This window comes from Falco rusticolus, chromosome Z, assembly GCF_015220075.1.
Source record: "Falco rusticolus isolate bFalRus1 chromosome Z, bFalRus1.pri, whole genome shotgun sequence".
NCBI classification, from domain to species: Eukaryota; Metazoa; Chordata; class Aves; order Falconiformes; family Falconidae; genus Falco; species Falco rusticolus.
The window spans coordinates 80903494-80910205 of record NC_051210.1 but is presented as its reverse complement, the minus strand read 5'-3'; positions in this window follow the sequence as shown (position 1 = coordinate 80910205).

Sequence of the window (6712 nt, the reverse complement as noted above, 5' to 3'; positions counted from 1 at the left end):
AGAGCTGCCTCTGAGACAGCTCCGGCCAGGTGGCTCCTACCTCCATGTTGATGTTCACCACACCTGAAGCGGCATCTTTTAGGCCTGAATAAAAACAAAATACAGAGGCAGAAGCATCTGCCAGGAGTCACTCAAGGCTTCTGAGAAGCCAGGAGGGTAACAGAGTCTGCTTCACATCTTTTCTTAACCTTGTGCTAGTCAGAGCTTTGACCAACATAGCTTCCAAATCAGTTCCCCTCACCTGGTATCTTCCTTCACCTTCAGCACAACCTCAGCTGCAGCTCGCTCTGCATCTGCAGCTTCAGGGAATGTCCATAGTCAGTTATTTAAAATAATTCCCAGTGTTGGTGCTTTCAGGCTTGAGTATGCCTCCAAAACGCTGTTGAGAAGATCCACACCAGGCTCCTAGTGCTGTGTCTAACTTGTCTCCTTCTCAAACCAAACCACTACATCTTCATCCACAGTTGGTGGGTGAGAAGTTCGGATTTGCCCCAACTTCTGAGCATCTTGGAGCCCATTGCTGGTTTTTGGGAGGAATTCGAAGCACAGATGAGACCATCCCCACCTCGGTGTGAGCCAGCAGGCTACGGGGACCATGTGTGCCAGGAACCAGCTCTGCTCTTGGAGAGGAGCAGATGGTTGAACAAACTAGAATGTTAATCCAGCCAAATTATGACAACATGTTTGAAGATGTTAACATTCAAATTCAAATGTTTGCCCTCTTGGATGAACTAGGTGGGATAAGGGTGTTTGTTGATTAAAAGGTGGGGAGAAGGAAAAACAAAACAAAACTTAAGAAAAAGGTGGTTGTGTCACAGCACTGGAAGGTTTTTCACTGCCTGTAATCAGGTGCGAAGGGAAGAGGGATGAACCTCACATGATAAAAGAGCAGCCCGTGCGCGCCTCCTGCTAGCCTCCTGGGATGGATGGAGCATCCCCAAAGGAGAGGAACTAGTTAAAACCGCAGCTCCTGTGTAGCAGCAGGATCCGCTGCGCGAGTGGTGAAAGATTGGTGGGCTGTAATGATGTGCACGGGCTGTATGGAAATGCCCACCAGCCCTCGGCAGCGGCCACGGCACAGACGGGGGGACGCGGCACCGAGAGGCAGAGGGAGCGTTATTGATGCGCTCGCCTCGGGGAGGGAAGCGGATAATGGATGTGGGATGTTGGCCGTGCTTTGTCATCAAACGAGGGGCCTGAAAGATGGTGCACTGGAATATTATCAGTCATTCCTTGATCAAGATGTAATGCTCTCAGGGTCCTTCTCTTTTTTTCTCTTTCTCTCCCGCCGCACCGGTGAATGCTTTTATTTCTCACTCTTTGACCTTTTTGTTCCAGCCTTTGGGATGCTCGGATCTGTTCCCCTTTTAGCCAAGAGCGCATCGCCCTCCCCTGTCGTCTTCCCTCCCTTCCCCCAAGCCTGAAGTACTGGTGTGAACTCGAGGAAATAATCTTTCCCAATCTGCGTGGCCTCATCTTGAAAAGGCCTCTTGCTTTTTATTCCCCTCCACCACACTGTTAATAGATTATGTGTATGCATACACATACTTAAGTTTTATTTCTACGGTACTATAGGTAAGAATAGTGCTTCATAGACAAATAAAAAGGTCAGTCCCTGCTTTGAGATTGCCATAACACAGCAAGAGATGTCAAATAAGGGGGTTTATTACATCTCACCTGTGTTTAGGCAAATCAAACAATTGCATTTTTTACAGCCCTGTGTAATGGCCTGATGCAACCAAATGAGACCTCTCTCCCGGGGAGTTTAAGCAGCATATTAGCTTTATCACTTGATGACCCATAAAATGGTTGTGCACCCCTTAATGATTACCTGACTTACTCAGCACAGCTCTGCAGGGAGGATATTTAAACATTTTTTGCATTATCAATTTCATAATGTCATAGTTCTAGTCATCAGCCTTTTAAAGGTGGTGGCTTTCCTTTTCATCTTTGTATGGGGTTAGTAAACTAGGGAAGGTGGGAATGGGAAGATAAAAATCAGGTTTCTCCATGTCTTGCAGGTGAAACTAGAATTTGGAGCATCTTCTCTTCCATCCTGTTTCCTCTGATGGCATTTCAGTGCATGAGAAACGTGGTAGTTGTGAACCTAATTGTGATGATGGGCAGAGTAAGTGGAGAAATATTCCCTCCCACGGGAAGCGGCACAGCATCAGTGTGTGCTGCAGAGTGGTGTTAAGACACAGTACAGAAAAGCAGCCAGAGTAAATCCTGCACGTCATTGCTGCAGGCTGCACGTGGCCTGAGAGCCCCAGCTCCTGGGCTGTTCTTCTGGGCTGTGGAGCACTTCATCCACCTTCCCACTCTGCAACCAATTTCTGTGCGTTTATCATCATCTCTTTGCTAATTATCTGTAAGCATGAGGTGCCACGCCACCACCTTCATGTGTCTCAGTATCTTGACTAGGGTTCATTTGCAGAAATGCCAGCTTAGAGGCTGCTCCCTGGTAATGGCTGTCCACAAGTGGAGCAGGTGCTGAGAAAACCCTCCCCAGCATCCCATTAATTCACCTCTCATAAATGAGAAGCATCGTTTTTCTGTGGCTGACAGAGGAATTTGTAATTAGAGGAACTCCCTGGGTTGGCATTAGAAGGAGCATTTCAAAACACTTATGGACAAACATCTCCTCCATTCTGTTTGGGGTCATTTCTCTGTTCTTGAGAATTACTCACACTCTGCATATTCCCAGATAAAGTGTGTGATAACAGCACCAGCGTTTGTATGTAGATGAATTCCAGTAAACTCCAGCTGGAAAAGTAGAGAAAAGTGATGCAAAAGGAATGGGCTTCAGAGCAGCTTTTGAGAGAGCAACAATAACTGGGGGGGAACGAGATCCAAACCCCAGGGCCTTGGAACAAGAATTTCTACCGACAATGTGTTTGAGCATCTTGGTTTTGGGGAGCTGCTTTGTGTGTACAACAGTTTGGAGAAAAGATACTTTTTCATTTTGTTAAAAATTTCAAGGTTTCAAAACTCACATTTTACCAAGATTGGATGAAAAGCCAGTATTTTGGTACCTATTTTCAATCAGATTTTGGAAAAAAGTCTGACAACTATTTCATTGGAAAAAAAAAAAACAAACATCCTACATTTAAATTTGGGGGTATCCTACTGAAAAGATGCCATGAAATAAAGTATGTCTCAAGATAAATTGAAAATAATTGAAATGACACCTCAATATTCTAAAAGGTTTTTCCATTTCTGTATAAAAAATCTTCTAGCAATCGGTATAGACATGAGAAACTCTTTGGTATGGCCAGAAGTGCGTGCTTCTGTGGCATATCTTCTAATGACAAATGTGTAGACCATTCTGCTTTTTAGGTAGGCACCATAGACCCTGCTGCCCTCCAGGGAATTATTTCCTCTGGTGTGGGCTTCTCAAAGGTAAACCCCACTGGTTCTGTGGCCTGGGAGTTGCCCTCGTTTGTCCTGGTCACCACGCTTTTGTGGGCAAGAGCTGAACTACAGTCTGCAGAGCCTGGAGCTGAAATCAAGTGAAAACAGAGGTGTTCGATCACATCTGAGATGCCTCAACGCACCCAACGTGATCACCAGCTGCTGCGCAAAAGATGTGTCTCCTGGAGGTCATGACTTCGTCCTGCTATCCCCTTAGAGATGTGTTGGACAGTCTTAAGGCATCTTATTGGAACTTCATTCCCATACCCTTTGCAGTTTGGCCGAGAGCAGCTGTCCAGCCTCTCTTGGTTGGAGGACGCATTGAGACTCATTAAGATTCCATCCCGCTGACCTGCATCATTGTGGGGCTGATGAGATGTCTGAGCATCAAGGCTACCTAAAGCTCCTGCACCATCTTTCCAATGGACCCAAATGTCACCAGCCTTGAAACTGGGTCCAAAATCACACCATCTTTGGGCTGCAGAGGTTAATAGTAGAGGCTGTCCTGTCAGCCTCTCAGCACAGCATCTCCCTCTGTCCACGGCTTGAGGACCACCAGGTGCCAGGTACGAAGGCTAATCTTCCTATCTGTGGAAAATTTTAAGGGGATGGGGTGAGCTATCTTTTCTTCAATAATTCTGCACACACCTCCCTATTTTTACTGATTTTCTTTCATCAATCACACTGAAACTTCATCAGTCTCTGTGGGAATTCAGTAAACAGATTTCACAAAGGGTGTGCGTGGCACAGTGATAGATCATCTATCCTGAAGAATGCACACTGAGCATCTCAGTAGTAAGATTTACTCCCAGGAGCATCCCCCAGAGATAGATCTCAGGCCTTAGTTAAAGACCACTGTCTCTATTCATTAGCTTGTCACTGGTTCCAGCACTGGTTTGATCTATAGGTGGTTGTGTAGGGAGCAGAGCTTAGTGACTGGAGGAGGAGAGCACTTTGGGGTTCTGTCACTGACTACATGGACTCACCTTGGGGCAAGTCATTTGCTCCTAGGTCATGTAAAATACATTAGCACTTCAAACTTTTTGACGCAGATGGGAGATGGTGGGGGTTTTGGGGGATGTAGACCCTCATGTCGCATAATCGGTGTGTACTTCACTTCCAGGTCCTGAGGTTAAATCTGCTGGAGATAGAGTGGGTGGGAAGGCTGCAGGGTCTCACAGGAGCTGTAAGAGAAGGCATCATTTGGTGGCATCTAGAGCAACATTGGGACACTGCTGTCCATTGGAACAATGTGCCTTGGGGCAGCTGTGGGGAAGGGATTTATAGGGAAAAGGGGTTTGGCAATTATGTGCTGAGGGTCCCATTTTACTTGGAGATGTTCTGCAGGTTAGGAGGAGGGGAGATGTTAGCTACTACTCTATTTAATGACCTTTCTCAAAATCCTTTCTAACGAGCAAGGCAGTCTTCTTTGCATTTCTAACTTTATTTGGTAGGTAGTTGAACTAGATCATTGTAGGTCCCTTCCAATGGAAATGTTCGGTTATTGTTAGAATTGATCCTATCTATCATTTTCATGTTTGTTAAATTCACAGGAAACAAACAATCCATCCAGCCATCCTAATTTTTCCTTCCCTGGAAAAATTCAAAGGGCTGAAGACTGCTATCTGGAAGTCACCAGCTGGAAAATACTCAGCTGAGTAAGGGCTAAACCGAGGTAGGTGGCATTGACTCATTCCTAATTTGCTCACGATAACACATGTTCGCTTCTCATATGCACCAAAGGCTGAAGCTTCCTTGCCTTTTTCCATTTATTGCTGCTCCACCAAAAGCGCCTGTTGCCTTAGAAATTGCTCACATCATTTTTCAGCTTGCTTTTGGATGTCAAACCAAACAAAAGTCCAGGCTTCTGAGACAAATGTGCCTTCTTAAGCAATTTTTTTGTTAGTCTTCAGTCTGCAACTTCACTCAAATGCTTCCTAAATCAGGACTCTGCTTCGGCTTTGACAATTCTTCAGTGGTTTCTGGGACCTCTAGCGAATAATGCAGCTGGCTGGTGGGGGGTCTGCTGAGGGTGTTAGTTTGTGGGAACACATTCCTAACTATTCTGGTCTATAAATACTGAGCCTAATGCCATGAGACATGCATCAGTGAGTTCACTTGCAGCATATTGGCATTTTAGGTTTTGACAATCCCATTTAACCATCTATATTGATTGCAGGTTTGGGTATATACAAAGGAACCTTTTCAGGGGGAATTTGAATTATATTGGAGCAGAAGGAAAGCACCAGATCACTTGAACGCACTTTGATATTTAATTGGCAATCCTGGGATAGTGTAACTTCAATTAAAGTGAAGTCATCCCACGTACCTGACTACTGACCTGAGTTCCCACCTGAGCATGACAATGTTTGACAATGAGCATGGAGAGCATGCAGTAAAACAAGCCCGAGGTATCGGGTCTCCTTAAGGCACCCTTTCCTTTTGTTTTTTCTTTATCATTATTTTTTCCCCTGTGGTGGCTTTACCCACCTGTAATTGCAATAGAAAGAAGGAGCCAGGAGATATTTCTTTGCAGACAAGACAGTGGTTGTGTTATTATGGTGTATTATGTTACTTTCCATTAGACCAAAAACTTTTCATCTCTAACCCTAGGAGGTGACCTACAGTAAATACAGTGTCATATTTAGCTTTTGTAAATAGCTTAGCTCTCATTAATGTTTTATAGTGGGGTAAATATCACGTTCTCTCCACTTATTTACATCCGCACGGCATCACAGAAGACTTGTTGGTATTAAATATTAATTGTAAGCTTCAGTGAATCTATGCTTTTGTCAAGAGTGCACTGGGCCACACATCTTTTTTGGCCTCACACGTCGAGAAACCGCATGATCTTCTGCAGAAAGAACTGGAAGTGCATTATCAGTGTTTTTAACCAAACCGCCCCTCAGCCTGGTGACTGCAGCTTCCAGCCCTTTCGCTCAGCTGGGAGGATGGGGAAGTCATGGGCAGAGATGTACATGGCTGACCCACCACTTTGACCTTAGTCTATATATCTTTTGCATCCCAGGGCAAGTCCCTGTGGAAGGATTTTGGAGATTTATGAAGGCCAGAATGGATCAGCCAGTCTCGGTCCAGTGACCCCCTTGATTGAGCCAAGAACTTGTGTCTGCCTGAAGTATGTCTTCCAGGGAAGCAACCACACTTTTGGCTGGAAGACATCAATCAATGGGGAATCCACCATGTCCCTTGGTACGGTGCTATTACTTGATGCATGGTTAATTAATTTTAGAATTACCAATTATTTCTAATGCCATGCTATGATTTTCCTGGCTTTCAC